Genomic DNA, 18558 nt, shown 5'->3' with positions numbered 1-18558 from the left:
GGTATTGTGAATGGGAGGCAGGGATTTTTTGTCTGTTTAGTTCACTCATGTTTCCCAAGCATCTAGAACAGTGCCTGTTGCATAGTAGACGTTCAGTAAAAGTTTGTTAACTAAATGAAATATAGAGAGAAAAGTGGAGGCTATTTGCTAATCCTAGAACCTTCTGGATGATTTTTCTATTCTTTAGACACTACAGTCTACCACTATCTTGTGTTTGAGGCATATCTGTGGCATTTTCCTTAATAAGTAACTGGAGTAACTGAGTAAATAAGGTAGTTAAGGAACCATGGGGCCTGGATATCCAGACATTTCTTACACACAGGTCTGCTCTAGCATCTGGGTCTTTGGGATAGGTCCTGTCCCAATAAAGTCGCTGGTAAAATGTCATTGCCTTAGCTGGGGTGATTATATTACTCTGAGATGTATAAGCAGATAATTAGATGAATCCTTGGCCCCCAAAAAGGAAAAGACCTAATGCAGGTATGTTCTAAGAGGAGGAGAAGAGGCTTGGACAGGTACAAAGGGTGCATAATGGGGTGGTACTCTCTCCACTTTACGAGAGACTATGTGGGTTTTGTTGATTCCTCTGAACAGCTCCAACCCCACAGAGTAGCTGGAGACTGATGTTCTACTATTTCCCTCGAAAAGCCAGAAAAGAATTCTTTTCTACCCAGTGACCTCTAAGTTGAACCTCACCCCAACTTGCCATTCTGCCCTTTGAAAAGACAATTCCCCAAATATTTTGATGCTTCCAAGATCTTGGTACCAGATTTGAAATTTTGCATGGCTTAACTTATTTAATTTCATCATGGAGTTTATGGCTATTGAATTCTGGAGTCAAAGTTAGGTTTTCATGTGTAAATTATAAAGTGAGATTGACAGGACAGAGCAAAGTCTGGCAGCCTGACTGAAAGGGCCTGGGGATGTTCCTAAACCTTCCTTTATGGATACACTCTAGAGCCTTGACATTTGGAAGAGTATATCCACAGATATTCAAAAAGTCCCGATTTGCATATATTTCCATGGCATATAAATTCTTTCAAAAAAGCGGTAATATTTAAAAAACGTAAGCATTCTCTTCACATTCTTACATCTCTATATCAGAAAAAATTGTTCCTGATTCACAGTTCCCTGGAGAATCATATGTTTCTTATGCTCAGCCTCTAGAGAGACATTCCACAAGAGATACTGCATATGGCTGAAGGACCACTCACTCTTTTTTTTTTAATAAATTTATTTATTTATTTATTTGTATTTATTTTTGGCTGCGTTGGGTCTTTGTTGCTGCACATGGCCTTTCTCTAATTGTGGTGAGCGGGGCTACTCTTCGATGCAGTACACGGGCTTCTCGTTGCAGTGGCTTCTCTTATTGCAGAGCATGGGCTCTAGGTGTACAGCCTTCAGTAGCTGTGGTGCGTGGGCTTAGTTTCTCCGCAGCATGTGGGATCTTCCCGGACCAGGGCTCGAACCCGTGTCCCCTGCATTGGCAGGTGGATTCTTAATCACTGCGCCACCAGGGAAGTAGAGGACCACTCACTCTTTAAGTGCCTCCCTGTTACATACCACGCTTATAGTGCACATAAGTGGTTGTTTCCACAAAATTAAAGTTAATACAACATGGGACATTTGTTTCTTAAAATTAATCAAAACCTTGATCATTAAGTTTATAAAGGTCAAGGGTTTATGACACAGTATGTTGCAATAAATAAAGCATTTAAGCACAAAGGCTTTGGAGTTATTTGGAGGTGCATTCCCAGCTCAGCCACTTAATAATTATGATATTGGGGAAATTCCCAACTGGTTCTTCATTTATAAAATACAAAAATAACCAATGTCTCTCTGGGCTCTAAAGGGATCCAGCAGGAATAGAAGTGGAGCGCTCAGCACATAAGTGGAGAGGCAGGCACATACTAAGAATGTGATAGTGAATCTGCTCTATGCTACCATGCTTGTCTGCTGCCCCCCAGTCCAGTCTCCACTTAGCAACAAGAGTGATCTTTTCAAAGCTTAATTCAGTTCCTGTTACATGATGGTGTAAAAGTGTTCCAATGACCATCCACTGCAGTCAGAAGAAAATTCAAAGAAGGGCTGAATCCTGGACCTCTTCAGAAGCCATCCCCTCCCTCACTCATTTTGCTCCAGCTACACTGAACTTCCTTCTCTTTTTGAAATGCACAGGCCTCATTTCCACACCAAGGCCTTTGTACTTAGTGCTTCCTTCTTCCTGGAAGATGTCCATGCCTGCATCTCTGCTTGGCTGACTCTTCGTCATCTGAGTTTGCCTGTCAGCTCCTTAGAGAAGCCTCCTCTAACTACTTATTCCTCCCTTCACTCTACATACCATGATTTGATTTAGTAACTCAGTAGTTCTCATCATGATATATAATTATCTTGCTAATTTGTTTTCTTTTTAAAAATTTTTTACTGGAGTATAGTTGATTTACAGTGTTGTGTTAGTTTCAGGTGTACAGCAAAGTGAATCAGTTATACATTGACCTATCTGTTACCCTTCTTTCCCAACTAGTATATAACTAAGCTCTCTTTCTGCTTGGCTCTATGAATCCACTTGTGTTTGACATAGAGTAGGCACTCAGTAAAGGCTGGTTGACTACATGGATGGATGGATGGATGGATGGATGGATGAGGATTATGTCACCAGTTGTACTGTATATGGTGACGGTGTGGTAAGAAAATGATATACAAATCTACATGACAAAGAAAATATTTTCAAAGGTTGATGTAGTCTCCTAAGGCTGCTCAGAAACAATGGGCTATGAGATGACCATGAAAGGGTAAGTGGAATTCAGAGAGAGGGAGGAACTTTTAGAAAGTTGTTTAACCTCCAAATATCTGAGACTTTCTTCTTGTCCTTTGGGGGTGGAGACAGGTCTGCCCCTCATTTATGGGGATGTTCTGGAGCCAGAGATAATGCCTAAAAGCTGCTGAGTGCTAATTAGCTCTATCTGTCAGGGCACAGGAAGCCAGCAGGTCTGAGCGGCTGATTGCAAGGTCTGTAGCTGAAAATACTTCTTGCCAACTGCCTGGAGGGGCTGATAAGGGAAATGACTACATTCTGTAAATTAACATATTCTAAGCAGGTCAGAAGGGCCAGTTGTAGAAAACAGTGGTAAAGATGGAAAGAAAGGTGAAACCACCCCTATTTTAAGTTACCATGCCTAAGTAATGAAGCTGTGAATTCCTTGACAAGGATCATTGCCTTGGAGTCAGAAGTGGTGACAGCTGGGTTTAATTTCTAGGGGTAGTTACTGACAAAATTAGGAAAGAAATATACTTGTCTTCATTGCAGTTACTTCCTAAGAAGAACTAATTCTCTTCTAACTTCTAACTAACTTCCTAAGAGAACTAATTCTCTTCATTTTGTTCTTTCCTAATTTGAGCCATGAGTTTCACACTTATTCTTCTTTCCTTTAAAAGCAGAGTATTTTCAACTCTGCTACCCCATGTGATATGCCTTCTCTTGATGATTTCACAAGCACCACGTTTCCCTGGACGTCATAGTTTAGGAGAAAGAGCACTGGAGTAAACATCAGAAAAGACCAGAATTCTGGTTCTGGTTTCTGTTCTGTAGGTGTATTAGTCATGAAAATTACAGAAACACAGATTAAACTAGCTTAAGAAAGAAATCATTGGCTTACATAATTGATGTTCAAGGGAGGTGAAGACCTCAGGCTTTGCTGGATCCAAGTGTTTATCAATGACAACATCTTCTCTCAACCCTCCTTCTTTCAACCTAATCCAAACTCTAACCCTTTTTTTTAATTAGACATTTTCTCATATTGACTCTTTCCATGTGACAATAAGTATGACCATTGGTTGCCCCAAGCTTTTTGCATTGACTCACTATCCAAAAGGAAGAAGGATCTCACCATTTCTCCCTGGTCCATACATTAAAACTCAAGGAACCAGGAGAATGCAATCATCTGAGAAGTCAGGCTGGTAGTATGCTCAACCTTGTGTGTCGGCAGTATGGTAGAGCAGAACAGTTGCTCATGAGCCCCATGACTGACATCCCTAAGACCACTGAAAAGGAGATATTTACCAAAGGAAAGGATGCTTACCAGAAAGACAACCAATGTTCCTATTATTTTCATCTAAAAATAATTGCGTTTAGTAAGATTATGCATGTGGATATACTTTGAAAACCGTAAATCCTAGCACAAATGAAAGGTAATATTGTCATATAAACCGTTTTTCTGTGTCAAGATTCCAGAACCCTTGCTATGCAAGATATCAGTTGGCTTGTAAGGCTATTGGAAAGATTAACTGGGACAATGTGTGTGAGAGCTTTTCACAGAATACCTGGCAGGAAGTCAATGCCCAATGTTAGTATCTCTCCCTCATGCCAGGTAATGGGCAATTTGCCAAAAGTTTTACCTGAAGAGAAGAATCTAATGGTTAGAATTTATTTATTCTAACCATTATTTCTGCCAAGTGGCAAAGATATTTGGGAACGGGAGAAGAAAATTGCCAGTATTCTTCACATTTTTTCTCTCTGTGTTCCTCTCCTACTTCTCTCTCTCTCCCCCTACACACTTTTTTTTGTGGGGGGAGAGTAGTGGGGAGAACAGTGCAGAGCTGAATTCATGCATAGTAAGTAAGAATATATCAATATGCCATTACACCATTTGAATTCTTTACCACCTGAAGTGTCTGGCACATGTTAACGTTAGTTGCGTGGACAAGGCTGGTGATTTTAACACTAACAACAGTGAGGAGGATAATAGGTGTCAGTTTTATGGCACAAAGCCTTTTGAGTGGAACCTTTCTTGATGTGAGCTGCAGCCCCAGATTCAGAGTGTCTTGCTCTGTGCAGTGCCTCCTCACCATGGGAGATGAAAATTGACTGATGTGCTGGTTACCGAGATCATGGGGCATCTGCTATGGGTCTCTCACCTGCATGTGACATATTCAGTGAAAAATGGTTTCTTTGTCAGTAGCTTCTGGAGAGAGATGAGTGGCCTCTCAGACAGCCATATAAAGTTTCAGTTCATGGAGGTATTGTGATGTGCTCGGCCAAGAGAACACTAGAATAAAAATTGAAAGACCTGTACTGTCACCTTGACTCTTTTGCCAACATCCTTCGTGACCTTGGCTAAACCACTTCCCTCTATTGGACGTGACTACTTGATGATCTTGGAGGTGATATTTGTCAGCTGTGTGTACCTCAGTGCTTCCAGGAATCAGCCCCTATATAGAACCAGGGCAAGTTTATGGGTGTTGTTTCTTCGCATCCAGTTCCTCTGACCTTCATTCTGTGTTGTTTGTCACCTTAGCTTCAGAAAAGAAAGATCAAGTTCATGGACCACTTCATTCCAACACGTACATTAGCACCAAATACCTCTGCTTCTGAGAGGTCACCCACCACTTTACTGATGTATCAAAACTACCTAGTGGGAGGAATTTTGGATATGATCATGGGCAGTGCAAAGGTAATCATTTTAGAGCTAGGAAACAGAGATAGAGTCCCAGAGATAGAGTCCTAAAAATTTATCACCTTTACTCTCATGAAAATATAAACCTCTCTTTCCAATATTTTTTCCTCCCCAATCCTTTTTCCATCCCCTATAGATCTACATGATTCAAGTCTAATTTCCAACTACAGACAAAACTGACTTGCTGGAATATCAGTAGTCTTCATTCTCAAGGGCTTGTTTTGTCTCTCTGTCCACATGTATAAAATAACATGGTTCTACTCTCCTACTAGACTATAAGCTCTGTGAGAGAAGGCATCCTAATTCTTTCATTCATTGCCAGAACCTCAGCCCCCAACATATTGTGTGAAACATAGAAAATCAATCAATCAGTAGATAAGTAAATTAATAAGTGATTGAGTGATTCTGAATGATGTTCTGATGGTGAAATTTGTAAAGGAAGCATTTCTGGAATTTTATTATTCATATTTGGTGTGGATTCCCATTGGTTTTTTGGAATGCCATCTCCTCTTAAATTCTACATTGGTTGCTACTTCACTGTTTTGTACATCTCTATGGGAGCAACTCCTGTTCTACATTTTTCAAAATTCAACTTCTTGGGCACAACTGGATTGTTAGCTCCTAACATGCAGGTACGTGAATAGACCACTCTCCATATTCAACACAAATTTGAAAGTAAAGAAGAGGTTTGAGCTATTTGGGGTAGATAGATGGAGAGGAATTCAATGGAAGGAATATACAGTACACAGGTCTAGCATGGTTAGGGAGTGGGAGAGAGCTGAGGACCAACCACAGCATAATTCAGTGATGAGCAAAGCTACAGAAACAAAAGGAACGTAATATCAACATTTGTTTCAAAACACCCCGAGGGTCACGGTATAATTCTTCCCATTTTGCAGTTAAAGAATCTAAAGATCAGAGAAGTTAGGTGACTTATCTACGATCATACAAGTAGTCTGGGATCCTGATTCCAAATTCAAAGACAGTCAGGAATGAAGTCTTCTGAAATGAAAGTTAAATGGTCAGAGGCCAGAAAAGGTCATTAAATATAAATAAATGGACAGCCATGATTGTCCGAGAATTCTCAGAGATCTTTGATTTTACCCTCTCTCAGTCTCAGCTCTTGCCTCCTTAGAGGTCAGACTAAGGAAAGTCAGCCCCTACAAAGGTCCCTTCAAGGTCTTGAGTATCCTATGCGCACTTCTTTATCTCTAGATCATCAGCTCTTTGCATCTAGAAACTAATAAATACCTCTGAATGAATGGCTATAGTTGATTCTGTTCTCTGAACCCTTTTTAGAAGAATTCTTGTGAAACAGAATTGGTCCAGGTTAGTGTTTCTTAAGCTATAATGGATTAAATTTATCTTCAGAATTTAAAAAAGATCCCTGCCAGTAATCCTAATAAACTAGGGAAAGTAGATGGGTGCCTGGAGTACATGTTTTTAATAAGATCCCTAGGATATTCTGTGGCAGATGGTGCACAGACTACACTTAGAAAAAAAATAATGGACTAGGAACAAAAGAAGAGAAAGTGCCCAGACAAGATCCACAGCAGCAGATGTGCATTTCTTGCCTGACACACACTCATTGTAGGTGTTCAACGGATACTCATTAGATCAGTAGGTGGCTGAGAAGATAGATGGATGGATCCATGAGTGGATGGATGGATAAATGGATGGGTGGCTGTGTGGGTAGATAGAATAGAATGATGGATAAATGTTTGACTATACAGATGAAGGAAATCACTTTCCTTTTCTTTGTAGATGAACTAAATGCTGACCTTGCTAACATCACCACAACATCTTTCCTCAGATAAGATGAAATTCATTGCCCATGTGAAACCATTAAGCAGTAGGTAGATATTTGCTCTCCCAGACTGAGTTGTATTATTGTAGCCACACATTGAGTATAACTAATATTACCTATGTGGTTATTTTTGAGGTGGTAATGGGGTAATACAAAATATCAGGGAGTCATTTTGCTTGACCTGAGTATTTAGTGCCCTGGCTTCTAGGCAATGCATTCTATTTCTATTATTTACAAACCACTGTAATACTATAACTGTTGCCCTTTCCAGATGGGATTACCTAAAAAATAATTTGTTATGCAAGATTGTTAATTATGAAGCTAAAGCATACCCATTAAAGGCATTTACCTTGTAATTTTGTGATGAGAGACTGAGTGAAACAAAGCATAGAATATGATTATTGTGGCTGAGGATATAAGGATATAAAGCCACTCGTTTATTTTAGAACTGGTAATTAATTTCACATGATACGTTAACTTCAGAAAGACTGCCACAGAGCAAAGCTCTTTCTGCCACCTCATCTGAATCTGAGGTCTTTGTCTACCTTCTTAGCTGCCCTGTCCCACCTCCTTCCCCAACTCCCCTATCTTAGACCTCCAAATTTGAATGCTCTGGACCTCTTTCTTTCACTAGATTCACCCATTCAAGAAACAGCTTACTGGAGGAGTTCAGTGCATGGTCCCTGGTGAAAGAATGCCTGGCTTTATATCCTGGTTCTGTCATTTACTAACTTTAAACCTCTCAGGGATTCAGTTTCCTTATCTGTAAAATAACAATGCAAAATGATAGAAATTAACTCGCAAGACTGATATGAGGATTATATGAGTTAATTATGCATTAAGTATTTAGACCTTAATAGTAAGTTTTCAGTAAATGTTGTGGTAAAATTTTTATCACAAAGGCAATTAATAACATTACAGAAATGCTGAAAAAATTTTAAAAACACACAATCATAATCCTAACACCCTAACCCACATCTGGGATTTTTCATTGTAGTGTACTAACCTTTGAAAGTGCAATTTTGTCTTCTGGATCCTTTTCATGGTTTGGAGTAACCACAAACATGACCAAGAGCTTTTAATACTCTTCCTACGGAAAAGTCTTCTTACACATCTAAGTATAAAGGCCAAAAACTCACTTCCTAATTTGAAAAGATCTCTATAACTAAATGGTATTTATTAAGATTTAAGAATATCGCCAGTGAAGAGTACTTTATTAAGCAAATAGCTAATCTTGGATTCGTTTATCAGGTTGGTTCAGTATTTTGTAAAGTTTCATCCACTCCATAGAACACTTTGGATGAATTTATTAGAATCACCGGTTTGAGCTTTGAGGTCAACCAGACCTGGATTCAAATCCTGAATCTAGACCAGTGATCTTGAGGAGATGACTGTGTTTCTCAGATGCCTCAGCTGAAAGAATAAGGTTAATAACCCTACGCAGTGTTGTCGGAATTACAGTAAGGATAAGAAACAAGCCTTGTTTTAGCCATCACAGTGGACAGCGATGAACTGTCCCCGAGCAAAAGGTAGTACAAGGAAATGGCTTTTCCTGGAGGTGAAAAAGCTGGAGGCAGAGATATTGTTTATGGCTTCTGAGCACCTGACTCTCCTTTTCTCTCCTCATACCTCCCTGGCCCACCGCAATCAAGTGTTGCAATGATGCTAGAGAAAAAGGAGTACTATGTGTTTGTAAATTTGCCTTAAGTCAGAAGTGCTAATTAACGGAACCCTAAGTATAAAAGAGCAGTGATGTAGCAAGACTGGAGCTCTCTGCTCCAGCAAGATCCCTTATGCACGGACAGAGTCTTTGTCAGATGTGGCTCCATCAGAGTCCTTCAGGGCTATATTAGTCTGCTTGGGCTTCTATAACAAAGTACCACAGACTGGGAGGCTTAAACAACAGAAATGTATGTCTCACAGTTCTGGAAGCTGGTTAGCCCAAGGTCAAGGTGTCAGCCTATTGTTTCTGATGAAAGGCCACTTCCTTCCTGGGCTGACCTTTCATTGGCATGAGGACAGGGGGCGGGAGGGGGAGTGGAAAGGAAGAAGGAGGAGGGAGGAGAGAGTAAGGTCTCTGATGTTTCCTTCTCTAAAGACACCAATCCCATGGATCAGAGACCCACCCTTATGACCTCATTTAATATTAATCACCTCCTTATAGGTACTCTCTCCAAATACAGTCACATGGTGGGGAGGGCTTAGGGCTTTGACCTATAAACTTGGAGGGGACACAATTCAGTCCACAGCAGGGGCCAAGGGAAAAGTGATGCTAAGTTATGTTGCATCTGCCCTTCTCCCCAATGAGAGTTGTGTCAGGGTCAGCTTAATAGGTGTGGGGCGTGTGTGTGTGTGTGTGTGTCTGTGTGTGTGTGTCCTCTTCTTACCAAACTATAAGCCACAAGAGTTGCTGCAGGTACCGATTATTTCCCCTCCCCACACATGTTTGAGTCTAGGAAACCCACATGAGCAGTCTCATCTCTTTGGAGGCAAGGGCTGGGACTGGGAAATCTGGAACATAATGATGTGAAGAGAGGTGATAGCCCTAGTTTCTCACTTTAACACCAAGTTGATTCTCAAGCGCCATACTCAGGAGGAGGAAGCCACACCTCCCACTTGTTTTCTGTTAAATACGCCTCTGGAAAACTATAACCCAGGATGTTAGCGTTTGGTAAGAGGCACATTACACTTTGAGATTTCCGATCATGACTCCTTTCAAGAGTTTACATAGTAGCTTTCCTGCCTCTGTCTCTTTGACTTTTCTTCAGACTCTCTCCTTGCTAATGTATGACACCAGGCTTGGCTTCCTGGAGAGAAGTAATCAAGGAGCACAGGTCCCTTGCTGAGAAACACATTAGCACAATTTCTAAAATGTGCTCTTTAGACTCATTTGATATGTGATATGTGTTATCATTTTATAAATATTGGGCTAGCTGAGGTTCTGTCTACATGTACTAGAAACATCTGTTGCCATGCTCCTTTAAGCAAAACAAAATAGATACTCTGATAATTGCTTCCAAGTTTTTTGTTTTTTTCAAATTAAAGTTGTGACTCAAGACACTTAAATGACATAATTATAAAGTGTGTGTTGAGATAGAATTTATTCCTCCTTAAAAGTATTAATTAGGCCCTTCTTAATCTCTATTTCAGATCTTATGATGAACTTGTTTTTCTTCCAACTGCCTCTTTTGATTATGCACAAATAAGATGTAATTACTTATGGGTGGAAGGTTATTATATACAAATATGTTCAGAAATTATGTGAATAAAATGCGCAATAGGCTTTAATAGTCTTCTCATAAAATAATACAAATCCGGGCCAAAATAAGCAATTTGCTCTCTTCTAGTATCCACCTTTATTCCCTTTTCATATTAGCACCGTGGAGCATGTTAGAAAATACAAAGAAAATAATTAGTCATTTTGACCTCTAGCTGGAAGGAAATTTGGTCTCTTTGTATATTTCCTTAACAGGTGAGTTCATTGTTAATGTTGCTATTAATATCTCCATTTCTTTGCTTTGCCATCTTTTCTGTCAATTTCTCAACTCAAAATTTAAGATAGATCTCTAAACCCAAGTTCTCTTTTTAAGAGAGGAATGAAAAGAAGAATGTGAAAGGGGACAGTTGAAAATGTGATCATTTTTAGTAATGCTTGTCCATACCATAAATATTTTCTTTCCCTAGAAGGTGCACAATGGGAAAGCTTTCCAAAAATGTAATTTTAAGAACAGTCCGCAAATGGATTTCCTTTCCTTATGCTTACAGGCTGTTGCAGCCTCCAGCTTGAAACTGTGTATGCATGTGTGTGTGTGTGTGTGTGTGTGTGTGTGTAGAATAAACAGCTAATTACCTGTCAGTTACCATAGCAATGTTTACAGGAAGACTAAGATGCTCACATAGCTCTGTAACCCATCTTGATAGTGGAAAACCCACATAATTTCTTCCTTTCAATCCCCACTGGAGATTCTGGCAGCAATTTTAGGATGCTCTTTGCTTAGTAAATTCTTATGTGACAATTGAGCTTCTTTCCTTTAAGTGGAGACACTGTTGATTTGAGTGAGAAGTGGAAAGAATTAACTTGGAAGAAGCTTTGGGAGGCCAGCACTATTGACTCAAGATTTCTGTCTGCAGAGTTCTGTTAGCAATTGGTATAGCAAGGCTCAACATGAATCCTTCTTCTAAGAGCTTTGCCTAGCCCCATGAAGTCTCAAAAAAAAAAAAAAATCCTCTATAGATCACCGAGAGAACACACAACTTCATTCTTTCAACAAATATTTTTGAATACCTACAATGGGTCAGCACTGTACAAATCTTAGGGGAAACCATAGTGATTTGGATATAAGTCCCTAGTTTGGGAGAGACATCCATTTATTCAACAAATATTTCTTGACCACTTACCATGTACTGTGTTGGGTTATCTGGAAATGATAAAAGAGTGGCACAACCCAGGTTTGGAGGAGAGGTCAGCTGTAAGGAAAAACATCTAGGAGGAAGCTAGCCAGGAAGGGTAGGGAGGATGGGAGGATGTGATGGGAAAGTATTTCAGAGAGAGGGGTAGTCTTGTGAACAATATCAAAAGTGAGTAAATATGGTAGATTTAGGGGAAAGAGGTCAGTATGTCTAGACAGCAGAGTTCAAGACAGGTGATAGCAATGCTATAGAGATGTAAGCAGGGATCAAATCATAAAAGGCCTTAAGTAAATTGTGGCGGATTCTCTTTTCAAAAGATGATTACAACAATATCTCCCACCTCACATACTCTTCTAAAATGTGACCTTCCCACATTTTTTCCATAAAATGGTGGAGTCAATGCTCTCTCCCCTTGAACTGGGTGGACATTTTGACTTCTGAGACTAGATTATTTAATGCCATTACTTCTGTCTTATTCTCTGAGGACATTTGCTTTTGGAACTCAGTCACCAATGAAGTGAGGAAGTCCTAACTAGTCCATGCAAAAAGAACACAAAGAGAGGCTACATATCAGTATTTGGGGGTAATGGCCAACAGCTAACATTATCCACCAGACATGTGAGTGAATTCTCCTCTAGATGATACCAGCCCTCAGCTGTCAGGTTACTCCCAGTCTGCAAATATTCCCAAATGAGCTCCCAGATCTTGTGGAGCAGAGGCAAGCTGTCCCCACCATGCTCTATTTGAAATTCTAATCTTGGGTGGTTTGTTTTGCAGCAATAGCAGCTAGAACATTTCTTAAGGAGTTTGTCCCTTTTTCTGAGTCAGTGGGGAGCCACTGAAGAGTTTTAAGCAGCTAAGTAACAGAATCAGATTAGCATATTAGAAAGATCATTATCTCTCTGATGTGTGAGGAGTCTTAGTGAGAGTCAACTCTGGAGGCAGGGAGACTGGCTGGGAAGATATTGCCCCAAATGAAGCAGTATGTAAACGTGATCTGGACTTGGGTGATATTAGGAGAAATGAGGAGAGTAATTCAAGGGTTACATGGAAGCGTGGATCTACAGGGTTTTGTCCTAGATTGAATGTGGTGGGTGGAGGAGAGAAACATACAAGACAAAGATTATGTTGGGGTTACTGTCTTGATACAGCATGGCTGATGGTACCTTTTACTTTGACAGGAAATGTTGGGGGAGGAGCACACTTTGGTGGTGGGACATACTGGGGAGTTGGGAAGTGGGAGATGATAAATTCTTTGGGTACACTATGGATGGATCCTTTACATTCTACAGCAACTATTAAAGATGTCCAAGCAGGACTAGGCTATGTGTGACATTCTCAGACGTCTTATTTGTTCTGCTGAGTCAAACAGCTTAAAAAGTATAGTAACCTCTCTCAAAATTTCTGAAAATTAGTTAGAGGTGATTGACTGGCAAGGTTGTGTGTAAAGCCAGTCTAGTTTCAAGGCCCTGCACTAAGAACTGTGGGGGCTACAGTGATGAGTTAGATAGAATTCCAAATCCAGTCCTAGATCTAGGAGTCTAGTAGGAAAGTATAATGTGCAATGATAATAAAAATAAGAACTGATATATCATTTAAAAAGGGCAAGAACGTGGTTTTAAAAAGATATCAATCCCAGTGGATTATCAAAAGCCATAAAGAAGAGAAGACATGACAGTGGAAAAATACTATTAGATATGAAGAAAAGAAAGTTCAGGGAAATGCTATATTATGGATTAAGTTGGAAGGTGGGATCTGATATCAGGCTTCCTTGTTTTAAGTACCAGGTCTTCCGCTCAGTAGCTTGGAAAAGTTTTAAACATTTTTTACAGTCTATAGACTGGAGATAATCATAATAGTATCTGCCTCCTAGGTTTTTCAAAAAAAATTAAACAATAAACCATGTATATAAAATATTTAGCTCAGTATCTGGAACTTAGTAAGCATTTAATGGAAGGTAATTGCCATAATAATCAAGAGCATCTTCATCACTGTCATTATCATCATTTTTATTATTACTTAGGAGGAGGGTTAATAGAAAAGAATGAGATAACATGCGTTCACCAAAACTTTTCTCCTTTTTGGAAAAGGACAACACCAATGTATTTGTGAACAAATACTTTGCTAGGTGGTTCTGTTTCTACATAGAATGAAGAAATCTGGAAAGTTACTCCCATCCAAACAATGAATAAAAGCTGGACAAAGTGGAAAATCACAACTTTTTTTTCCCTTGCATCTCAGATAGTTAAGGTGGCAGAGAAACCAAGTAGCCTGAAATTCAAGGAAAATCTTTCCAACTCATCCCCTAGGAGAAACGGGACTCATGGCTTAACTCTTCTCTGACAGACTACAAGAAAAACATGGGGCCACCATAAAAGCAGGTAGAAAGATATTCGTTAAATTTTTAACAAATTGCTGAAGCTCAAATATGGACTAATGTGCAGTATAGAACTCCTGATGGCCACAGATGAAAAGGGAGTTCAGACACACTTATAGGCTCTTTTCAATGAACCTCTAACTGGCTCTTCACTCAAGTCTTAAGCATCTAGGAGAGGGACATCAAATTCTGTTAACTCCGAAAGCACAGAGTAAAGAGTCAGTATTACTGGGGGACAAATGGAAAACAGCATCCTACCCATGAGATGGGATCCAGAAATTATCCCAAGTGCATAATCCCATAGTTATAATACTATTAGGGGTCTCATACCACTGAGAAGCAGAAGGTAACTCTGCCACACTACAGACACAAGAGAGCTACTGGTTGCTGGCAACTGGGTAGAAGGACAGAACTGATGAGAAAACCTCATTTGCAAGGCCTAGGCACATATGGTCTATCTAAGGCTATCTAAGCAATAATAGGACCACGGGAGACACCCTGGTGCTAACCACTAGTCTGGCAAGAACCAAGTAAAGCAAACAGACTCTACCAGTAGGAGTGGGATAAGAGCATGGAAAGGCCCCTTCTGGGACACTGACATATAGGGAAGGCTGAAAGCTGACGTTGGAGCAAAAAATTTAAGAAAAAGCCCTCTGGCAACCTTAGGCTTATCCTAAGCCCACGGCATCATTAGGGCATTAAAAACCTATAAAATTCTAAAGGAAACTGTGGCCACAACAAACCCCACATGAACTCAACTCTTGATTAGATTGATTCAATCTTCCATACTTACAGCCTGAGAAGAGTCATGTTTATCTCCAAGTGTAAATGTTATTTAACTCATCTGTTCGACACAGGATGCCTGACTTTCAATCAAACATATGAGGCACACAAAAAGGTAAGGCAAAAGCAACTGATTGCCAAAGACAAAACAAACAAAACAAGAAGACTCAGAGATGACCCAGATGTTGCAACTATCAGATACAGACTCTAAAGCAAATATGATTAACATGTTAAAGTATATAATGGGAAAGATGGACATTTGCAGAAAGAGATAGTATTTTAGCAGAGAGAGAGAAATAAAAAAGAATTAAATGAAATTGCTAGAAATCAAAAATAGGCTGTGGAAGCAAAATAATGGTCTCTTCCAAAGATGTCCATGTTCTCGGCCCCCAAAATATGTGAATATGTTAACTTACATGACAAACAGAACTTGGCAGATGTGATTAAGTTAAGAATCTTGAGATGGAGAGATCATCTTGGATTTTCCACACGGACTCAATGTAATCACAAGCGTCCTTATAGGAGGGAGGGAGGTGAGTCAGTGTTGGAGGAGATGTGATGACAGAAGCAGAAGTCAGAAAGAGATAGAGGGATTTGAAAATGCTATGCTGCTGTCTTTGAAAGTGGAAGAGGGTGTTATGAGCTAAGGAAGGCAGGCAGACCCTAGAAGCTGGAAAAAGGAAGGAAATAGATTCTCCCCAGAGTCTCCAGAAAGAATACAGTCCTGGTGGTCCATTCTAGACTTCTGAACTCCAGAACTGTAACATAATAAATTTGTGTTGTTTTAAACCACTAAGTTGTAGAAATTTGTTCAGCAGAAGTAGAAAACTAATACACAGGGCATTGGAAGTGGAGAATTTATTCAATAGGTTTAAAAATAGATTCAACATAGTCAAAGAAATAATTGGTAAAGTTTAAGATTGGTCAATAGAGATTACCCAAATTGAAACACAAAGAGAAAAAAGATGTGGAAAAAAATAGAATAAAGCTCTAAGAATCATGTGACAATATAAAATTATTTAATATACATGTAACTAGAATTCCAGAAGAACAAGAAAGAGAGACTAGAGTAGAAGAAACGTTTGAAGAGATAATGGCCAAGAACGTTGCAAAAATGCTGAAATACGTCAAACCACAGATCCAAGAAGTAGAGAAAAGTCTAAGTAGGAAAAAAAAAAGATAAAATTATTCAAACTGCTGAAAACTAATATAAAGTATTGAAGACATGTAGAGAAAAAAAGTATACATTACACAGGAGGAAAAAAGATAATGAAATCACATCTTTACTAAAAAGAAAACAAACAAAAAAACCCCAGAATTTGATACCCAGTGAGAATATAATTCAAAAATTTAAAAAGAAATGAAGTTGTTTTAAAACAAAACTAAGGAAACTCACTGTCCAGATACATATTATAAGAAATCTTAACGTTCTTCAAGAAAAAGGACAGAATGCCATAAAGAAACTTGGATCTACACATAACAAGAAGACCTAGAAACAGTTAAAATGAAGGTGAATATAAAATACTTTTTTTCCTTATTTTTGTAATTGCTTGTATGAAGCAAAAAATATCAAAAATATATTTTATTTTATATGTAAAGTAAAATAAAATGAAAACACAAAGGATAGGATAGTGAAACAGGAAGTAATCTTCTGTAAGGTTCTTACTCCATGTGTGAAGTCATATAATACTATTTGAATGTATACCATGATAAATTAAAGATGCATATTGTAAATCCTAAGACAGCCACTAAAAATATCAGAAATAGTGGTAAAACTAATAAGCCAATAGTGGAAATAAAATAGAATAATAAAAATTGTTTCATTCAAAAGCCAGCAGAAATGCTAGAAAAAGGAAAAAATAAAAAACAACTAAGAAAATAATAGATTTAAATCCAATAATATCAATAATTATAGTTGTTCTAACACAGCAATTAAAAGATAGATTTTTTTAAAGCACATATTTTTAATTAATTAATTTTTTTGACTGCATTTTGGGTCTTCATTGCTGCATGCGGGCTTTCTCTAGTTGCAGCAAGCAGGGGCTACTCTTCGTTATGGTGCGTGGGCTTCTCATTGAGGTGGCTTCTCTTGTGGGGCATGGGCTCTCAGCACATGGGCTTCAGTAGTTGCAGCATGTGGGCTCAGTAGTTGTGGTGCGTGGGCTTAGTTGCTCTGCAGCATGTGGGATCTTATCAGACCAGGTATTGAACCCATGTCCCCTGCATTGGCAGGCAGATTCTTAACCACCATGCCACCAGGGAAGTCCCAGATATTGTTAATTGGATAAAAAAATACTTAACTATATGCTGTCTACAAGAAACACAATTTAATTGTAAATACTTCTGATTAAAAATAAAAGGATGGAAAAAATACACCATGAAAACATTAATCAAAACAAATATGAAATGACTATCTTGACATCAGAAAAGTAGACTTCAAAGCAAAAGCATACCAGAAAAAAAAGAGGGCATTATGCAAAGACATAATTACATAAAGAGGTCAATTCAACAAGAAGTCAAAACCTCACAAATGCTATACACCTAACAACAGGTCTTCAAAATAAATGAAGCAAAAACTGATAAAAGTGAAAGGAGAAATGGACAAACCACAAGTATAGTTGGAGGCTTCAACACTCCTTTCTCAGTAATTGATAGAATAAGTAGACCGAAAAATCAATGAAGATGTAGAAGACCTGAACAACACTATCAACCAGTTTGACTGAATTAACATTTATAGAACACTCTACCTAATACTCATACACAAACTTTTCAAGTGCACATAGACCATATTCTGGACCATAAAACAAATCTGAACAAATTTTTAAAACTTAAAATCATACAAAGCATGTTCTCTGACAATAATGAAATTAAATGGAAATCAGCACATTTCTAATAACCAAGGACTGCATCTTTAATTAGAATTATCATCTGGTAATAGCAGAGAAACTGGTCCTAATATAAACTAAATATAAATCCTTTAAATAATATTATGCTTAATCTAAACCTTCAAAATTTCAGTACTAGATGGAATTTCAGAACTTGGTTTCAACCATCATGTTGGAGAAGGGGAATGTGAGGCTATAGAAGCCTGAATGACTTACCTGGGTGTCCAGGGGCTAGATTCATCATGGTCTTAGGACAGTTTGCCAAACTGTGGTAGCATTTGAAGGAGAAGATGACGTTTTTCGCTTAGAATAGATATCAACTTGTTTGAAAAGGAGGAACCATCTTCAGATAGTGTTGATTCACTTGGCTAGGAATCTGTGCTTTTTTCTCCTCATTCCTTAGAGAGTAATGTAGAAAATCTGCATCATCTACCATCACTGTTGGAAAATGAACAGGAGAGTAACTTCCCAGAGTCATGGGAGAGGGAAGGAATAGGATAGAGCAACCTATAGTTGGACCTATAAATTTGATAATTTGATTTAAAAAATATTGATATCTATGTATCTACATATAAATAAATACATTTTAAAGCTTTTTTTTATTTAGACAATTTGTGAAGTAGATAGGGATAATCTCAATTGTTATAAGAGAGGTATCATATGACATATTACATGAATATCATATATTCACTATATGTTCTGAATTTAAATGGTCCTGTGTCCAAATTCCCAGTTATGTTATTGGGAGCCATATAACCACACTAGTGTGCACGATGGGGATAATAGCACCTTGTCATAGCTTTGTTGTGTGAATTCCTGGATAGATACATGAAGAAACGGTTA

Source organism: Tursiops truncatus, chromosome 3 (genome assembly GCF_011762595.2).
Source record: "Tursiops truncatus isolate mTurTru1 chromosome 3, mTurTru1.mat.Y, whole genome shotgun sequence".
Classification (NCBI taxonomy): Eukaryota; Metazoa; Chordata; class Mammalia; order Artiodactyla; family Delphinidae; genus Tursiops; species Tursiops truncatus.
Note: the sequence above shows the minus strand (reverse complement) of the source record.